The 20,672-nt window shown below is 40.6% G+C and overlaps 1 protein-coding gene across 1 annotated transcript in view; it reads left to right on the forward strand.

The window, feature by feature from the left end:
- Nucleotides 1-20,672, forward strand: part of MYO3B (myosin IIIB) — a 365,933-nt gene that overhangs the window by 196,555 nt on the left and 148,706 nt on the right. The gene's annotated exons all lie outside the window — the stretch shown is intronic.

Raw genomic sequence — 20,672 nt, forward strand, 5'->3', positions numbered from 1 at the left:
CATTGTGGCTGGCAGCAAGGTCCCACGCATCCTAGCATTTTGGAAAAGAATATGCTAATATTTTCAGCGCATGGGAAACTATTTTCTTGGTTATTTAAATTTTTATTTATCCTGCTTCAAACCCTTAAATACTTAAACAGGGCACTAGTTCAGTGAGCATACATATTATGGACAATTACTTTACAAATTTCTTTTAGGGGATGAACTACAGAGAGGAAGGAGAAAGGTCAAAGTTGGGAAACCTTGGAGGCTATTAACCCCCAACTTTAAAAAGAGGTCCAGTGTTGGGCTCCTCGATTTCGAGAGGAGAGGCCCCTAAGGGATGTTGGCAATGCTCTGGCTCCTGGTCTTGGTGGTGGCTGCATAGATTTTGCTCTGTAATATTCATTGTGCTGTACGTTTATATTTTGTACACTTTTATACACATGCAATCTATTTCACAATAATACTTCTTTTCCCCGAAGGATAGAGAAGAATCTTAAAATGCAAAGAAAAACTTTAAATTTCTTTATCTAAGGTGTCCTGTCCAGTTAAGTTCAAGTGTCCTGGTAGGCAGACTCCTGTTCTCCTTTGCTTTCAAACACAGGCATCAGAGAGCCTCCAGCTGACATTCCTTGAAAAAAGTCAGCCTCCTCTTGTGGACTGCTGGGCGGGTGACAATCCCTTCCTTGGTGGATATCAAATAGAAGTATTGGCCCTTGGTTTAATCTCTTATCAAGGTTAAGAGGATTAACCTCTGAATATGTTTGTGTAAAACTGTAATATAAAATCAGAGAGAGTAATCCAGTTGGCATTTTCAAGTTTCCTGTTCCCACCTTCCTGTTCATGTTCTACGTCCCCAAACACTGAAAAGGGTGAAAAACGTGGAGCATGAGCTCTTGGGTCCAGGGTGGTCAGCTTCTCCCAGGGTGCTGCAGCTCCCTTCCCAGCAGCCGTTTCTGCGGGCGCCCAGCTGTGCCTGGTGGTGGAAACACCTCTCTCTGCCTGAAGGGTGTGTTCTCGTTCTGAGATGCCCAGTGACCATCAGGTAAACGGAGGCAGCTGCAGTCAGGACGGATCCTCTCTGTTCCCCTCTCTGCTTTTGCGACCACTCTTTGACCACTTCAGACATGTCAAAATTTTCTTTGTAATCCTTCCTATTAATAGGAGATTCTCTGAAGACTTTATATGTGAAAATCTGATGTGGCAGCAACACTGCTTTCCAACCCTTCAGCTGGGACTTTTCAAACTGAATGATGGAGGTAGAAAAACATTAAAAGGAAAGATGTTATAGCAAGGTTTCATGGCCTATTTTCCTGTTGGGGGAATGTTCCACTTGCTACAAGTAAACTAGAGAAGAGTTCAAAAGGCTCAGGGGAGAAAAGAGAAGAGGAAGTTTCAAAAGGAGCTTGAAAAATCCATTTCTGTCTTTGAATCGTGAATTCTGACTTCCAAATAGGAGTGTGGGGTTTTAAAGGAGTTAGGAACTTGGGAGAAACTAGAGAAAACAAGAGTACCGCGGAGGGGATATTCTCTGAGCCTCAAAGTCTGGTTTTGCTTCAGAATCTGGAACTGAATTTTGTCTCTGTTGCCCTCTTCTGTCTGAGGACTCTCAGGTTTCTCCCTTGGAATTTGATTTGCAGTAAAAATCAACAGTAAACTTTCTCTGTCTTGACTTCCGTTGGTTCCCCTTTTTATTTGGATGGGGAGTGGAGGCAAGACAAGTCCCCACCCTGTAGCTGCAAAGCTCTGTAACACCTTCACTGCCGAAATCCTTGCTGTGGATGGTCTGGTCCTGATTCTGTAACTCCCCAAATTAACGGCATTAAGCTCTTAAGAGGATGCCTTTTTGTAACCATCTCTAAGAGTTTTCATTTTCCACTGATGGCTGCGCCTGCGTCCTGGCAGCTCAGCACACGAGTCTGGCAAGATGAGCTGACTCTGAGTGACAGAGTTCCGGGTCACAGACATGGGCAGTGCTCCGCTCTTCCTGAGAGGGAGAGGGCGAGTGAGCCAACTCTGTCAGTGAGCCTGCGAGTCAGTGCCTCCTTGTACAGAGGCCTGCCTCCTTCTTCTAATTTGGGAGTGCATCTCAGTCAACAACCAATATGTATTTATCATCTTTCTAGATCTGGTGCCTTCTAGAAGGAATAAAAGAAAATCCCAGCCAGAATAGTCAGTGACAGATAAACAGAGCCAAATCCTAAAATGTTTAAGGGATGCACAACAGGCATGTAAATCAATAAATGGGGGCAATATAAGCACTGTATCTATACAAGTAAAAATATCAGTAGAAGGAAAAGTCATGGAAATATCATGGTTCAATGTGGAGAAAGTTCTTTTAACTAAGAAAGGTTTCTTGGAAGAGATTTTTTTTTTTTTTTAATAGGAGACTAGAGAAAAATTGAATGTAAAGCCTGGTGTAATGAGGCATTCTACGCCAGGGTCTACAGCCCTGGAAAGGAGAGGGAGGTGGAAGTGGGATGAGTAAGTGAACAGGACGGGGAGGAAAGGACTCAGGGCAGAGGGAGGGAAGCAGGATGGATAAATGATGATGGGCTCCCCATGCTGATCCGAAATGCTAGGGGTGGTCAGCGTGGGCTCCTGAAGGGAACAGCTTCAGGGTGAGAAAGAAAAACTTGAACAGGGTGTTAAAGACTAACTAGAGAGAACCAGGTCCTATCTCCAAATATGGTCACCTTCTGAGGTACTGGGCATTAGGACTTCAACATATGAATTCGGTCGGCGAGGGGGGGACTACAGTTCCGCCCCTAACAGATCTCTAATTGCTGAGGGAGCTGTTCATATGAGCCCCCTTACCAGGGGGGCATATGGGGCCACCGCCTTTCCCCATAATGCCCAGGGACTGTTGTGTCCAGCCAGAGAGGGTTTGCAGCCTCACCCAGTCTGAGAAAGAGAGCTCAGCCCTCGCCTTTTTCCTTCCTCCCCCTCCCACGCCAGAGCAGCTAGCCCAGAGCAGAGGGGTGGGAGAGAAGACTGCTTCAGGCCATGATGGTATCAATCCAGCCTGGAGGGAAAGGAACAGTGGGAAAAAGAGCTTTGACTTGAGATGATATTAAAGGTTAAAAATAAATAAGAAAGAATCTTCAAAACCAAAAGTAATCTTTAATAACAGAAAATATCTGAAAATCTGTGAAATGGGCTGAAACATAGTTAATGGAGCTGCCATCCTCACAGAAAGGTGAGGGGTCGGCAGGGGTGGGGAAGTTACAGGAAAAAGTGGAACTGTTTCTTGTTTATCCCCAGTGAACTGAGATGCCTCATTATGCTGATTTCATGCTCCAGGCACAGCAGAGAACCACAAAGCTTTCTGTAGGTGTGACCCTGGGAGGCTGGCAGATTCCATCACTAGCTGAGGATTCCTCCCAGCACAAGCCCATAGTGGGTGAGAGTCAGATTCTTGTCTCAGGAACAGGGCAAATGACACCAAGGGTTACTCAGAAATAGTGGAAATAGCAAATGTTAATCACGTGGGCTCCTCATCTCCAACAACCTACCATCAGAACTGTGCAATTCAGTACTTTGGGCTACCCAGCTGTGCAGTTGTGCCTCATGCAACCATCTTGTCTACTTGGGAAGACTGTAAGCTTCATGAGAACAAAGACCATGTCCTCTATTTCATTTATATACAGAAAATACAGTCACGACTGTTCACAGTACTTCACTGCTCCATGCCATTACACATGTTAATTCTGCTCTGAGATTACTTCTGTCCCCCACTCCCACCCTCATCACCACACCTTCCATCCCTGCCCCTTCCCTGCCTCCTAATCCTTTTTTCTTCCTCCAAAACTCAGCCCTAGCATCACCTCCTCCAGGAAGTTCTCGGTCTGGGTTGGGTGAAATCCCTGGCGCCACTGGGGTGTAAGTTCCATGAGGACAGGATTTTGTCCATTCAGTAGGATCCTCTTTCTAGCTCCTGGAGAGGCGCCTGGCACGTACGAGGTGCTCAGGAGAGTCTGTCTTTTCAGGCAGGGAGTGTACTTTGTGAACGGAATTTCCTTGTGGTCTTGAGAGCACTTGAAATGTATTTGGGTCATCCTGATTTATGGTGCTGGCTGGGAGCCCACCAGCATGAGAGATTTATTTCAACAAGTTGTGAAATCCAGAGCTCCACCTAGAACTCCATGTTCTGAATCTGGAGAGACACGCGTGAAGCCCTATTAGGACTCAGATGCCAGAGAAGCGCAGATAGAATCGCAGCTACATCTCTAGCATTTGAGATTGATTGCCGGCCCCCTTCCTGGTGGCGTGGACAGAGTGGGCTTTCCCAGAAGCAAACAGCACACGCACGTGCTGTAAGTACTTTGCTGAGAAGCACGAGATGCATGTACTTGCTCAGAAACGTGGGGACCCTGGGGACTCTGGGTGCCCGTGTGGTCGCACTCCCTTCTATTACTGCCACAGCCAACTGGGAGGACCAGCCAAGAGACCTCTGCTGCCTCTGTGAGGTTCCATGGGGAGCAGTGTCCCCTTCTGCCCTTTGACAGGCTGGAGGGGAAGGCAGAGGGTCCTGGCAACCGCTGGGCCGTCCGGGGAGAAACTTCACACCTTCCCGCATCTCCCTTTGTTAATGGTTTTCAGCCCTTGTCTAGAAGAATCTTTGATTTTCTTTGCTAGGCTTGTTGAGGACAAAGTGTATGTGTGGTGTGGTTGTGAGGCAAGGGATCATCTCTTGAAATTCTTGCTTTGGTTTGTTTTTTCGAATCCCTGAATGCCTGTAGGTTTTGAGTTTGTATTCTCCAGGGGCTGGGTTTTTTTGCTTATTTGTCTTTTGGTTCAAATGTAAGAAACTTAAATGTTTATTTCCTTTTAAAACGTCTACCTGCAGTTTCTTCCACCCAGTCAACTGTGGTGGAATAAAGAGCCCTGGCCTATAAGTCAGGAGACAGGCTGAGTTTGACCTGGGTTGGTACTTTGCACCCAACGGGTTTAATTCAGTTTTCTGAACTAGCTTCCCATCTGCAAAGTGAGGGCTTTGCATGAAGAAGAACCTCTCAAGTAGAAGGAAGCTTAAGGTCAAACAGACCAGCCTCTAGTAATCCCTAGGCCAAAGTTTCAGTCTGGAGTTACTGTGGTTTGAAAGCTCTCACTGGCTCTCTGTCGTTCATTGGTCTATTGCACCATGCTGTCCAGTGTGATATAAAATGTTCTATTCATCACATTTTCAAAAGTAAAAAGAAGCAGGTTGTCTTAGACCATTGGGCTGCTATAACACAATACCACAGACTGGGTGGCTAATAAACAACAGAAATTTATTTCTCACCGTTCTGGAGGCTGGGAAATTCAAGATCAAGGCACCAACAGATTTGATGCCTGGTGAGGGACCATTTCCTGGTCCATAGTTGGCTGTCTTTTCACTGTGTCCTCAGATGGCAGAAGGGTCAAGGGAGCTCTCAGGGGTCTCTTTTATTAGGACACTAATCCCATTGATAAGGGCTCTGCCTTTATGAATTAATTAACTCCCAAAGGCCTTACCTCCGAATACCATCACATTGGGGGTTAGGATTTAGCATATGAATTTGTAGGGGGTGGGGAACACAAACATTTAGTCTACAGCACAGAACATTAATTTTACTAATATATCTTTACTCAACATATCAAAAATATTATCATTCAACAAGTAATCAATATAAAAATTATTGAGATATCTTACCTTTTTTCTTTTTTTAAACTAAGTCTTTGAAATCTGGTGTGTATTTTTTACTTACGGCACATCTAGTTCGGACTAACCACATTTTCATGTGTTCTGCAGCTACCACGTTGAATAACGTGGTGGCTACAGAGAATTGCTGCCCTAGCCACAGATGTGCCTCATTCCTGCTCTCAAAGAGAATTGCAGAAATGCCAAAGAGCCCTTCTTGCTGGTCCTTCCAAAGAAAATAAATTCTTGTTTCTTCATAAAATAATATTTTACTGCATTCAGACTTCAGCCTATTTCCCAGTATGTGAGAAAAGTCAGTGTTCTGGATTTGCAGAGTTCCAGCACAAGCTTGTTGAAAGTTCCCTTGGCTCTCTTTGCAGAGATAGAAAGGTCCCATATCATCAGTATCAAGAGCAATGTTTTCCCAAGTGTGTTTCATGAAGCTCTAGGTTTGTGGGATGTGATGAAGTGTGAGGTAAAGAAGAGATTTCCATGGTCAAAAAGCATGGGGAATACTAGGTATGAAATTCCATAAGCATCTTTACTGCAGAAATACCAAGAGATGGCTCTCCTGTACAGGGCTTCTGAAACCAGTAAGATGGTTTTTTGCGAAAAGCATCTTGAGGGTCAAGAGTCAAGTGGGACTTACTGAGGCATTGCTGATCAGAACATTTTCTCCCTGAGTCTTTCTTTTCCAGGGCAGTCTTCCAGTATGGATCTTAAATCCATTTCCAAAAGTTCTTCATGCTTTCCTGGCTCTAGGGACCCTGTTGCTGCTGTGTCCTTGAAAGACAAAAACTAAAATAACCTTCACTAATGAGTTGTAATAATGGCTCTAATATTGGGAAAGTATCTGTTATGAATCAGATCCACTATCTTTCCTCAACACATTTTAATACTTTTTTCATAGCTCCTAAATGTGACAGTGAATGTACATTTTATTTTTAAGCGGCAGTACAATTGAGGGCCATTTTATTTTATTTCTTTAATGATCTTGTCAAGTACAGCAAATATGGCAGCTTTGATTTTTCAAATGGTCAGAAATGCAAGAAAAACAAATTCTGCTTCTCTCGCCAGAATCCTTCTTATTCATAGAGAAGAAATATGTTCCCATTTAAGATGAAAGGTTCTTTGCATTTATTTCATAGCTCATATTGAGGAAAAGTCTCAAGGCCATTTACGGTTTATTAATTCATCCCACTACAAAATCTCTTTATCATGGGGCTTTCAGGTCATCCTCCCCCTCTCCCCACCTTACTAAAAGGTAACTCCAAGCACTTCAAATAAAGTGAATTAGAAACAAAGCCATCATAATTATAATCTCTCTACTTAGAAATGGATCACAACTTAATGCTTTTTTCCCCAGGAATTTGGGTCATGTTAATAAAAACTATTTTTCTCTTTAGAACACAAGACCAGCTTCTAACAGTCTGGTCCATATGTTAGAAGCATATAAAAGTTAATCATTTTGCTCTGGTGCCAGCGTGTTGTGTGCGAAGAGAAGCTGTAAACCACAGCTGTGTGGAGTAACAATTGTGAACTTTACTGGCTCGCACATGTGAGATGTCAGTAAACTAAATAAAATGTCACTTAACTTTACTGGAGAGTTGGAAGTGGGAGAGGAGCGCTAAGATTTTATTAAGGTTTGCATTTAGTAGAGTGGTTCCATTCTTTACGTTTCACAAGGATAGTTCAAGTTACACAAAACCCAGATCAACTGTTTTCCAGATGATTAGGTTTGGCTTAGCCACAAGGATAGTGATTGCTGGGTAATCAATGGGAACTGTGTGCTGTTCACCTGGTTTGGTATGTAAATGACTAAAAAATTCAGACATCATCTAAAATCAGTTGGGTTCAATCCGTTTGATCAGGCAGCAGTCCCCTCAGTTACTCAGTGGTTTCCTTTGAATGTGGCCAGAAACCCTGAAACAACCACAGAATCTTTAATTAGGCCATCCTAGTTGACGGGCCCTCTCAGCATCACTGCTCAGTGCTCTGCACAGCAGATATCTGACCTTGGGCTGTAGGCTTGTGTACTCTTTGCCGCCATTTCTTTTCTTGGTGGACTGGGGACACGGCTCACAGTGTTGTATTAAATAATTCATTCTATACACAGCATAGTATCTACTACATTGTAAACATTCAATAAATGTTAGTATTTAAGTATTGTTAACTCTTTGCTGATCTGGAGCAGAGGGACAAATATAGGGCAAAATAAGTGGATTTCTACATGTATTTCCTTATCTCTGATGAATTGTTTTAAAAGACAGTAGATAATATTATACAGTACTGTGGGTTCTCCTCCCTCCCTCCTTTCTTCCTTCCTTCCTTCCTTCCTTCCTTCATCTCTTTCTTTCTTTTGAGCGTTTGTGATTTCTTTGTTTTAAAAATAGTTCCTTAAGAATATAGACAGGAAAGAATAAATCACACCCTCAAACCTTAAATCTTCAGTTTATTTACTTTCTTTTCTAGTCATCCAACCCAACATTTAATGAGTTCTAGGCAATAGAAAATTGGATAGTCTATAAAACTCTGATTAACCGAAACCCCTAATTAATAACATTTTATAAATCTCAAAATACATGCTGAAGAGAAGGTCACTAACCTGAGTCAAGTGGTTTAGCTTAAACTAAAACTCCGTGGCCAACTAGAACCTCTAGGGGCTCCACGTGGCTCTAATCAAATCCCCTAGACCAGCAACATCTACATCTCCACTCGCCACTGAAACTCTGTTAACTATAAATTTAACGGGAACACTTTATTCCCAAAACTCAATAAACATTCATCCAGCCTTCTGGATGATGAAACCCAGATACTTAGAAGGCAAATAACTCATTCAAGCCCTCCTAACAAGTAAGTGACAGAGCTGAGACAAACCCCAGGTGGTTCGACCCTAGAACTCACAATCTTAACCACTTCACCTCTGCAATCCAGGCCTCAAATAGCTTGAGCAAAGATTCTGAAATATGAAGGGAGAGTGTTATGGCCAGAGACCAGCAAAAAGTTTAGGGTACGTGGAGGGAAGTGAGGTGAGCTGGGGCTTGCTCCTAGAAGGGCATTGGATGTCATGTTAAATAAAATTTAGTGCCACACAATTTATTCCTTCACTCATTCATTCACATATATTTATTGAGTGCCTCCTATGTGCTAGGTTAATTATGCTAAACACTAGCTATAAAGTGGTAGATAGAATGGACTTAGTGCCTGCCCTAATGGAGCTTAGACTCCAGTGAAGAGTCACAGACACAGTGTTAATTAGCTTCATGGGTAGCTTTCAGTGTCACATCAAGGAACATCTAGGCATTCTCTAGAAATATTTAAATCCTAAATCTATTTCATTCAGGCTTATTACTCATCCATGGTGCTATTGAATACACTAACTCTGTAGAATGGTTCACAGTCAATTACTATTTCTTTGGAATAATGAGCCATAGTGTTCTTGGATGACTGAAAGAAGAATCTGTGATACTGAAGTTTTCCGAGAGATGGTAGATGTGATCCATCTATAGAAGGCAAGGATCTACTGTATCTAAAATAGATAACTAATAAGGACCTACTGTATAGCACAGGGAATTCTACTCAATATTCTGTAATAACCTATATGGGAAAAGAATCAGAAAAAGAATGGAGATATATATATATATCTCCATTCTATGTATATATATAACTGATTCACTTTGCTGTACATCTAAAACTAACACAACATTGTAAGTCAACTATACGCCAATAAAAATTTTTTAAAAAAAGAAGGCAAGGGTAGAAATCATCTTAAATGTTGTTCTGGTACATTGGAGCATCTTCAATAAACTTTTTTTTTTTTTCAGCATCTACTATATGTAGGGCACTTCACAAATCTTCTAGCAGGTGCTAAAGAAATATTTTTTGAATTAATGAATGGGAATAGAAATTCTTAGTGCCTGACTTCAGAGACCATGTGACCTATATAAGGAAACAAAGCATTTCTAAAGATAAATACCAATAGAAGGTAAAATATTTGCATTGATTTAAAAGGACTCAAAAGGGCTCAGACACAAGTGCACTAAATAACTGCAGCCTCTAGAATTAGCACAGAATTGTGATGCTTGTAGAGTTCCTTCATCAGAGGAATCTTTTTTGTTGGCCTTTATTCTCAATAGGGTCTGTTCTTTAAAAGAAAAATCAGTAATTAATTGCATCCCAAGTCTGCAGGATAAGACTTTAATTTAGGAAGATTTGGAAATCAAGCAGTTATTCTGGATGCTATGCCACAATTCTATAAAGCCAAGCTCTCAAAAAAGCAATGTCTGTACTTAACGAAATAAAACTTACATTAACTGCATCCTTCAACACCATGACACATATCAGGTTCAGTAGGAGAATCTTTCTGGTCAATGCCATTTTATGAACTAGTAAAAACAAACAAATCTGAGAGAGAGAGAGAGAGAGAAGAGAAGAGAGAAAAGAGAGAAATATGTGGGTGTGTTTGTGTCCAAGAAAACCTGTGGCAGTGTAGCTCAGATGTGAGTCATGCTGGCCAGTTAGGCATGTTATATAAGCTTTGCTTCTTATAGAGTGTTGGCATTTCTCAGTATGCCTGTCCTTTTTCTCTGGATTCTTAAGCTGCTACATTTTTTCTCAAAGATATACACCTGAATGTTCAGACTAGGTCCTTTAAAAAGGCGCTAGGTGATATGAAACAGTCATTCCTTGAAAGAAAGCAAAAGAATTCGTAAGTGGGAAAATTATACTTGGATACCTACAGATCAAAAGTTAACCTTGAATGCTTTCAGAGTCTCAATCAAAAAAAAGGTTTATATAAGTGATGATTGCATTCATATTAGCACCCAGCTTTTCAAAATGACTGATATTTCCTAATATGCAAACTGAAAGAATCGTAATTTTTTTACTAAGAGAATACATATTATGAAGATGTTGGTGCAGAAAGAATTCAGCAAGAGGCAGAGTGACAGGTAAGGAAGGAGTTTATTAGTATAGGACGCTTGTGAGAGATACGAGCAGGCAGGCAAGGGAGTGCCACCCCAAGAACTTAGTGGGCTACAGTTTTATAATCAAAGGAAAAGTGGGGAGTGGGAAAAGACCACCTTTTTTTTTTCATTCTTGAGTAGACTTCAGGCTTCCATCATCAGCTCTTCCTCCACGTCGGGCAGGGGAGTATTTTGTCCCTACATGGTCAGACTGGGACTGTCATGGCGCTATGGAAATAGCCCAGAAGTCACTAATATATACTAAAATATGGTAAATCATCTCAGGTTTTAGTATAATGTCATATTTCCCTATAATTTTGTTTTTAGTGCATGCAGAGGAGCATGTCCTAGGAATCATTAACTTACCTCACTGGGTAGGATGTGGGTCTCACTCCTCCATTGTCGTATTGTTTGGGGGCATGTCTCATGCTTCTGTTGCATGGTTTTGTTGCTAAGCAAGCCCGCTTGGTTTAGCTGTTTAGCAAGCCTGCTTTCTTGAGTGATCATTAACTTACAGGGGTCTCCTATACTTTTTTCTCTACTTACAATCCGCTAGTGGGATTAACTATTTAATCACCTACTTTGTTCCTTTACTCTGTCCCTATCACCTTGAATTACTTAATCTTAAAAACGTTGGTGGGGAGCAAAAAACTATACCTCTGTCCCCTCACTCATGTGCTAAGGAAGAAGAGTGATACACAAATTAGAGATCTGAATAAGCTTACTTTAGTCACAATAGCAAGGGAAGGAGGAGGAGTAACTAGAAAGAGATGACAGAAACCGAGCCGTTGTTAGCTGCTCATGGCGAGCAGCTGTGAAGAGAACATTGGCAGATTAAATATCCAGGCCTCCATCAAATCATTACTTAGTCTTCCTCCGTTTATCTAAGCCACATTGTCATCACCGTCCTCCCCCCTTCCGTTGCCTGCCAAACTGTGAAGAAATAACACATCATGCAGATTTTAGTTTTATCCTCTTTATTTTGTTCTTTCTTATTTTCTCCACCTCAGCAATCTCTTAAAATGTATTTCACAGCCTTAGATAGACCTTCAGACCTGAATGGAAACCCAACACTATTCAACCTTTTTTACTCCAGTTTGCATCCACAGATATTACTCTTACTCATGTGCTTGTTGATCAGCTTGATGTTGCTTTTTTATTTAAAAAAAAAAAAAAAGTCTCTAGGTTTTAGAACAGTTTTAGGTTCTCAGCAAAATTGAGAGGAAAGTACAGAGATTTCCCATATACCCTTTGCCACTACACTTGCACAGCCTCCCCCATTATTACCATCCCCCACCAGAGTGGTACATTTGTTACAGTTGATGAATCTACATTGATACATCATCATCACTCCAAATCCATTATGGTTTACATTATGGTTCACTCTTGGTGTTGTACGTTCTGTGGGATTGGACAAAGGTATAATGACATATTCATCATTATAGAGTCATACAGAGTATTTTCACTATCTGTAAAATCTTCTGTGCCTTGCCTATTCATGTCTTCCCTGGATCCATGATCTTTTTATTATCTCCATTGTTTTGCCTTTTCCAGTTGGAATAATACAGTATGTAGCCTTTTCAGATGACTTTTTTCACTTAGTAATATACATTTAAGGTTCTTCCATGTCTTTTCATGATTTCATAGCTCATTTTTTTAGCACTAAATAATCCATTGTCTGGATGTAACTCAATTTATTTATCTATTCACCTACTGACATCTTGGTTGCTTCCAATTTTTGGCAACAGGGATTTCTGTGTGGACATGTTTTCAACTCCCTTGGGTAAATACCAAGGAGCGTGATTGCTGGATCATATGTCAGAGTATGTTTATTTTTGTAAGAAACCACCAAACTGTCTTCCAAAGTGGCTGCGCCATTTTGCACTCCCATCAGCAATGAATGAGAGTTCCTGTTGCTCCACATCCTTGGCAGCATTTGATGATGTCAGTGTTCTGGATGTTGGCTATTTTAATAGGTGTGTAATGGTATCTCGTTGTTTTAATTTGCATTTCCCTGATGATATAATGTGGAGCATCTTTTCATGTGGTTATTTGCCATCTGTGTATCTTCTTTGGTGAGGTGTCTGTTAAAGTATTTGGCCCATTTTAAAATCAGGTTGTTTGTTTTCTAACTGTTGAATTTCAAGAGTTCTTTGTGTATTTTGGATAATAGTCCATTATCAGATGTGCCTTTTGCAATTTTTTTCCCTGATGTTGCTTTTCATACAGTATTGTTTACTACCCTGACCAGCTCTCTAATCTACAGCCTAGGTAAAGTTCTCACATGTCCTGGCCACAGATGTCACACAGTCTTTTTTTGGTACTAGGTCAACATTACACTGTTCCTTGTAGTTCCCTCTCGCAAGAGTCCACCCCTCTTACACCACATTGCCGGATGCAGCTGCATAGCACAGAGGGTTTGTTTCATGGATGCCATGGCAAAATGCACATGAGTGGAGGACCACTAATCTACTCAAACTTCTCATTTGATGTGTAACATAGGTGAGTCATAGAGAGAAGTGATCTGAAGTCAATGGCAGGCCTGGGATAAGAATTCAGGTTTCTCAACTTTAAGTCTAGTGTTCTTTTCATTGCTTCTAGACTAAAGAGGGAGAACTAAAGAAGCACTTATAATTCCAAGCACTCAATCGTCATTCTGCAAAATGTGAAGTTAACAGCCTCTTGTTTCTGAAGCCCTGTGTGGCTTTCTCAGTCTTAATTGAAAACACAAGGAAACATATAATGTTACGCTTTACACAGGGAAATCTATAACTGACCCACCATGAATAGATAAGGTGTGTTGAGCAGAGCTTTTAGGGAGAGATTTTTTTATCTGTAGTAATCAGTTTATTCTCTCTTGCCTTGGCATTTTATTTAGGATTCTAGTCTTGGACTATGGAATGTGAGTTCCCTGTGTTGCAACAACCTGACCCATATGAGATTTTACTCAAGACTGTGGTTCCATTAACACTTGTAGTAACTAACAGGTATGAGTCCTCCAGTGGCTTGTATCCAAACCATTCACCTTTGGCCACACAGTTGGATGAGTATCTATCTAAAGGCCACTGGAAGAGCAAAATTAGCTAAGCTTTTGTCCATGGTCCCACCAGTAGCTTATGATGTCTTAATAAAGCCTTCCTTTTCCATGTTTTTGCCCTCCAAAAATTTTTTACAAAAGGGTAATTTCTACTCAGTTTTCAGAGTTTCTCCTGTGACTGCTGTTTCTTAAAAATAATCAGCCTGAAATAATAATACTATCAAAGAGGTATATTTTGGGGTGACAAATTCTGCTCCCCTTCATGTGTAAACATTTCACCTGAGTGAAGTAATACATTTATCCATCCATGAAGAAATTAGATCAGGATTAGTTGTCAGAGAAGAATAGTAACCTGAAGGTTTGTAACATAGACAGGGAAAGTCTGCCGGGAAGATTTCCAGGGTAGGGCAAGGAAATAGGGAGAATCAGTTGTTGGGGGTACGGAAGAGACACAGCATTAAAGCCATGTTGCACCTTTGGAAGTGGGAATAGGAATGTGAAAAGCCGTGTGGGGGACCTTGAATATATCCTTTGCCTAAATTATAGTTTTGTCCAGGACTAGCCATGATTGGATTAGAAACTGCTCTGCTGTGTATGGATGTCGCTCTGAGACTGGAATAAGCAATCCTTACGTGTCAGTGATACGTGGGTGCTGGCAGATATGCGTGTGTGGATTTCATTTTTTTCTCAATGGGTTAAGTCTTCTTGGATAGATATCAACAGTCTAGGCTCCAGCACATTTGTGAACACGTCATGTCACTTGGCAGCTGTGTTACTTCCAAGTAAACTCCAAGCAAAACATAAGGGGAAGGCAGACAATACCCAGGGCTTTTCAAAACTAGCTCTATCTTTATTAAGATAGGCTGAATTGGCAAATTCCACCAATGTGGCAATAAAATGCAGGAAGCAGAGAGCCTCAGCTCCACTGTTGACTGGGTTAAGGAGGGGAAGCCTGATTGCCTCCTTGACACATTCTGATGATTTGGTACAGTTGTTTGCTGTATGACATCCTGCTTATGAGTTTTCAAGTTTAAAGAGCAAAAGAGTTATTATTTTTTCCTCAACTCTACAATTTTGAAATCTCTGGGCCACAAATCTTTAAAGATGTAGTTCCAATTTTAAATGAAAAAAAAAAATCAGTGAAAACCTTGGTTTGGCTTCCTTCAAACAGATAGTCTAGAGGTGTTCACTGTGCAGAAATTCCTTAAATTTCCAGACAAATATCAATTAAAAGTAGATACAGAAAAGAGGAAGAGGTTTCTTTTGGACATTGAATTTCCCATATACGTGGTAAAAGCTAGGTTGTGCATTCAGAAAAGAGCATTTGCTATATGTGCGTATCTTTCTTCATTAGAACAGCCTGGAGGACAGGCTGATCTCTTATTTCTTCCCTCCACAAAACTACAGCCCCTTCTATATATATAAAATTTATCCGTGTTCTTTTCTTAGGAAATTAAGTGGGCTGGGAGCTCTTCCACCTCCCCCCTGCCCATTTATTGATACTAACACTCAAAGCCATAGATAAATGCCAGGAGAGAAAGTGAAAACTGTAGAACAAAATCTAACATTACACTTTCTTTCTTGGCCTCCTACAGCTGTGTCATATTTTTTGTCACTATTTTAAGTTACCTCAATGTATCAAATCTAAAACAAGTCTTTGTTATATAGATTTAGGATAGATCAGTATCTAAGTGGTTTTTTTAAACATACAAAATACTATAGTATGTCTTATACAACTACTAAATTTAACCCCTTGCATTTTAATTGGGTACAGTGTTATTAACTGAAATTAGAACATTTCATTCACTGCAAGTATCACCCCATCATAGGTCTGTCCCAAGGTGACTCCCTAACCATCACTCACACTGCCTGTTGATTAGACAAAGTGGAGTTCATTGCTCACCGCATTAAGGGAGACCACCACCTCTCCAAGCTTTGGTAGTGTCTTGGAGAAGGAAAGGCAGGGTCAGAATTTGTTGAGAGATCAAGTTTGATTTAAGGCGGGTCTTTCTAAGTGAGAGGGCATGATTAGGATTGTGTAAAGATCACACACAATACAACCAGTCCATGATTGGTGGAAACAACAAGGTGAGGCTTTTAAAACAAGGGATTCGTAGAATCATAGGGCTTAAACCGTCTTTGGACATTTTCCATTAAAGAGTTAATGGGTCTTGGGTCTATCGGGCAGTTCTTGTAATGAACAGTCAAACCATGAACAGTCTAGACAGGAGACTCCTGGAAGAAGAAATTCATGCTAATGGAGACTGGAATAACATAAGGTCATTCTCATGTAGACAGGAAGGTGTGATTTTGGTGTTCAGTATCCAAGCTTACTGTAGGGTACAACATTCTAGTTCTCAGGTCTACTCAGATAATCTGGTAACAGAATCTCTGAAGCATTGGATGTTTTCTTTGCAGCTCCTTTTGAGTAGCATTTGACACAAGCCTTTTACTTTTCAGAGTTGCTTTGCAGTCGTTTATTAGCCTGTTTCTTGTGTTACAGAAAATTTCCCAATCAAATGCCCACCAGCAGTCACCACCAGAACCCTGCAACCAATCTTTTAATCCCAGAGGGGGCAGCAGAGGGAAGTCAAGTTCCAAGCATGATTATTTAAAACAGCAACCCATCATCTTGGGCAATTCTTAAGAGGCAACTGAAATCATGGGTGCTGGGTGCTTTCCAAGAGCTGAAAATCCTCTGAAGCAGGCAGGAAATTGCCATCTTTTAAAAGTTTCAGCTCTGTCTTCAGACCACTTGTCTCTTTCCCTTTAAGTTGGAAGCAGGGAAATTATGTGGGATCATTGCAAGCTCCTTTTTAGAGTCTTTCCTAACCCAGTTCCCACGTAGGATATAAATTCCATCCAAAGCCTCTGACTTCCGTTTTCACTCCCCAGCACATGTCAGGCAGTCACAGGAGGGTGCTCTGGGGCAATGAGGCATCCTTAGCCAAAGAGGCTGTCTGGGGGGTGAAGCAATGAGGATGCTTAACATTTGAAAGAAGTGTGAACCCTGTATTTACATTTAAATTAAAATGGAAACTTCTTATAGGTAATGTTTCTGAAAGGTGTGTGTGGCACATCTGCCGAGGTCTATTGTTTATGCATGCTGTAAATCCTTTGAAATGTGTTAAAATGCTTCCCACTCATTATAAAGCTCCTGCCACCCCTGGATTACGACTTTGATGTCACCAATCCTGCTTCAAAGGGTTCTTTCTGGGCTATTAATCACAGTTTAGCCTCTGAAGATATCGCCAGAGAAAACATTTGGACATCTTTGTGCTAGACTTGCTAAAAACTTTGAAATCTTGAGTGTCTTGCAAATGCACAAATTGCAGCATTTCCTTTCATTGACAACTTTTTATTTTGCTACAGGATCAAATGACATTTTAGGTAAAAATGCAAACAGATCTCTTGGTTTGGGAGGTTAGGGATGAGAGAGGAGATGAAGGGTGGGTGGTGAGGAAGGGAGATGGGAGTCTGAGCAGGCCATTCAGACCCTTCAAAGGCAAAACGTGGTAGGAATTAAAGTGGCCAAGACACGGAGGTTCAAAATGGAGTTGCCTTATCATTTTTTCTCATCTCTATTTTTTGACAAACCAGTGTTCACAGTAGCAAATGAGTGAGATTCTCTGTTCTTCTCTTACCTTCTACTCTCTGAGACCTATGTGAACTGTTCAAGCAAATCATCATCATCATCATCATCGATGCTAGTAACACGAAGTGAGCACTTACCTTGTACCAGCTGTGTGTTGACAGTGCTTTTCGTGAATTATTTCATCCAATGCCCATAAACAGCTCTGAGGATTAGGTAGTAAGTACTGTCTTCATGTTGTAGACAAAGAAACCAAAGCTCTGAGATGTTAATTAACTTGTTCAAGGTCAGCCCCTATGACTCAGAGGCTGTCCCCGCTGCCTAACTAACTCTCTCTTCATCAGCTGTTTCAATGGGGGTGGTCAGGTTCCTCCCTTCAGGCTGAGGGACCCATACTGACAGATCTGCTCATCAGTCTGTACCTTAAATCCTGGCGGTAGTGTTCTCTATTGCCCACCTTCTCTTTCAGGAAAACTCCCAGCATCTTTTTTTCTTCCTTATTTGTCTCTTTCAGTGACTGGTAAGCCCTAATCGGAGACTTTTTGTGGTAAAAACTTATAACGTGAAATCTACCGTCTTAACAGACTTTTAAGTATACAGTATGATACCGTTTACTGTGTGCACACTGATGTACAGCAGATCTTGAGAAATTTTTCGTCTTGTATGACTGAAACTCTGTACCCATTGAACAACAGCTCCCCATTTCCCTCTCCCACCAGCCCCTGGCAACTACCTTCTCCTCCTTGCTTTTATGAGTTTGACTGCTTTTGGTACCTCATATAAGAAGAATCTAACAGTATTTGTCCTTCTGTGACTGGCTTATTTCACTTTGCATAATGTCCTCCTGGTTCATCCGTGTTGCCCCAAATGGCATGATTTCCTTCTTTTTTTAAGGCTGAATAAATATTCCATTATATGTACATGCCACATTTTCTCTATCCATTCACCCTTTGATGAATATTTAGCTGTTTCCACTGCTTGGCTATTGTGAATAATGCTGCAGTGAACATGGGAATGCAAATATCTCTTCAAGATTCTGTTTTCAGTTCTTTTGGATAAGTACCCAGAGGTGGGGTTACTGGATCATATGGCAGTTCTAGTTTTAATTTTTTGAAGAACCTCCATACTATTTTCCGTAGCAGCTGTACCATTTTATATTCCCACCAACAGTGCACAAGGGTTCCAGTTTCTCCACATCCTCGCCAACACTTGTTATTTTTTGTTGCTGGTGGTGGTGTTTTTTATGTGGGGGAGGGGAAATAATTTTCCCTCTACCCTTCTAGGTTCTTAGCTGAGACACCCCTGTAATAAAAAGACAGATTTAATGGGAGAAAAACAAACAGAAATTTAATAACATGTATACCTCCTGTATACATGGGAGATATCCAGGGAAAACTGACTAAACTCCCTGAAATGGCCCAAGCCACCAACTTAAACATTATATCTAGCTAAAGACAAAAGATGTTGGGGAGTGGGGAGGCTGGTTATGGGAGTTGACTAGGAAAAGCACAGTAAACAAGGGTAAGGTTGTTATGCAAATTTAAGTTGGTGCCTTCTCCATTGATAAGAGTTTCTAGAGGTTTAGAGTCATCTCTTTCTGGTACAGAGAGGGAGACACCTTTACATATGGAGATTCCCCTTGTAAATTTTTCTTACAAAAGGGTAATTTCTGCTCAGTTTTCAGAGCTTCACATGTGTCTGCATTTTTTAAAAAATAACCAGCTTAGAGTAATCAGTATGTCAAAGGGGCGTATTTTGCTCCTCTTCATTTATAATGGCCACCCTAACAAGTGTGAGGTGATATCTCATTGTGGCTTTGATTTGCATTTCCCTGACTGTTAGTGAAGTTGAGCATCTTTTCATATCCCTGCGGGCCATTTGTATGTCATCTCTGGAGAAATGTCTATTCAAGTTCTTTGCCCATTTTTTAATCAGCTTATTTTATTTTATTTTTTGCTGTTGAGTTGAGGAGTTCCTTATATATTTTGGAAATTAACCTCTTATCAAATATATGGTTTGCAAATATTTTCTCCCATCTCTGGGTTGTTTTTCCCCCCTGTTGATGGTATCCTTTGCTTTGCAGAAACTTTTAGTTTGATACAGTCCCAATTGTCTGTTTTTGCTTTTGTTGCCTGTGCTTTTGGTGTCCTATCCGAGAAATAATTGTCAAGACCAATGTTAGGAAGATTTCCCCCTATGTTTTTTTTCTAGGAGTTTTATAGTTTCTGGTCTTACATTTAAGTCTTTAATCCAGTATGAGTTGATTTTCCAGTATGATGTAAGATAGGGTTTCAGTTTCATTCTTTGGAATGTAGATGTCCAGTATTCCCAACACCATTTATTGAAGAGATAATCCTTTCCCCATTGTGTAATCTTGGCACCCATGTCAAAGATTATTTGACCATATGTGCATGGCTCTATTTCTGGGCTCTCTATTCTGTTCCATTGGTCTGTATGTTTATTTTCAGGTCAGTACTGTTTTGCCGTATTGTTTTGATTACTATAGCTTTATAATATATTTTGAAATCAGGAAATGTAAGGTCTTCAGCTTTTGCTTTCCTTCTCAAGATTGTCTTGGAGTCCTTTGTGGTTCTATATGAATTTTAGGATTGTTTTTTCTATTTCTCCAGAAATGCCATTGAGATTTTGATGGGGATTGCACTGAATCTGTAGATCTCTTTGGGTAGCATGGACATTCTAACAATATTAAGTCTTCTAATCAATGAACACAGTGAAGGGTAACAGAATATGCCACCCCAAAATATGCCACTTTGGCATTAAAATTATTTTAAGCTGAAGGCAACTGAGAAGAAGCACATACAAGAAAAGGCTCTCTCCCTTCCCCCTATTTGCCCAAAAGAAGGGCATAAATTTGTAAAAATATGCCCCCTCTCCTCTCTACCAGAAAGCACATAAATTAATCACCAGAGACAACTCTAGACGCTTATCAACTCAAAAACAGCACCAGAGGAATCTATATAATGAATTAGCCCTTATCTTCCATTAGCTTCCCAATATATTTACCTTCCCACAATTTCCCACCCCTAGAAACTCAAAGTTCTTTTCCTTTGTGTTGTCACTTCTTTATAAATTATTGTTCTTTTGTTAAGATGTTATGTAAGCCCAAGTTCTAACCACCCCTTTGAGTTACTCATCACTAAATACTCCTGTGTATATGTGTGATACATGTGTTAATAAACTTCTGATTGTTTTTCTCTTGTTACTCTGTATTCTGTCAGTCTAATTTTTAGGGCCTCAGCCAGTGAACGTAAGATGAGTAGAGGAAAAGGATTTTTTTCCTCCCCCACAATGGAATTGCTTTCCTTTTCCTTTTGTCTTCTTTAGTTTCTTTCAGGAATGTTTTATAGTTTTCAGTATACAAGTTTTCGCCTCCTTGGTTAAGTTTACTTCCTAGTATTTTATTCTTTTTGATGC

The sequence above is a fragment of the Eubalaena glacialis genome, chromosome 1 (genome assembly GCF_028564815.1).
Source record: "Eubalaena glacialis isolate mEubGla1 chromosome 1, mEubGla1.1.hap2.+ XY, whole genome shotgun sequence".
NCBI lineage: Eukaryota > Metazoa > Chordata > Mammalia > Artiodactyla > Balaenidae > Eubalaena > Eubalaena glacialis.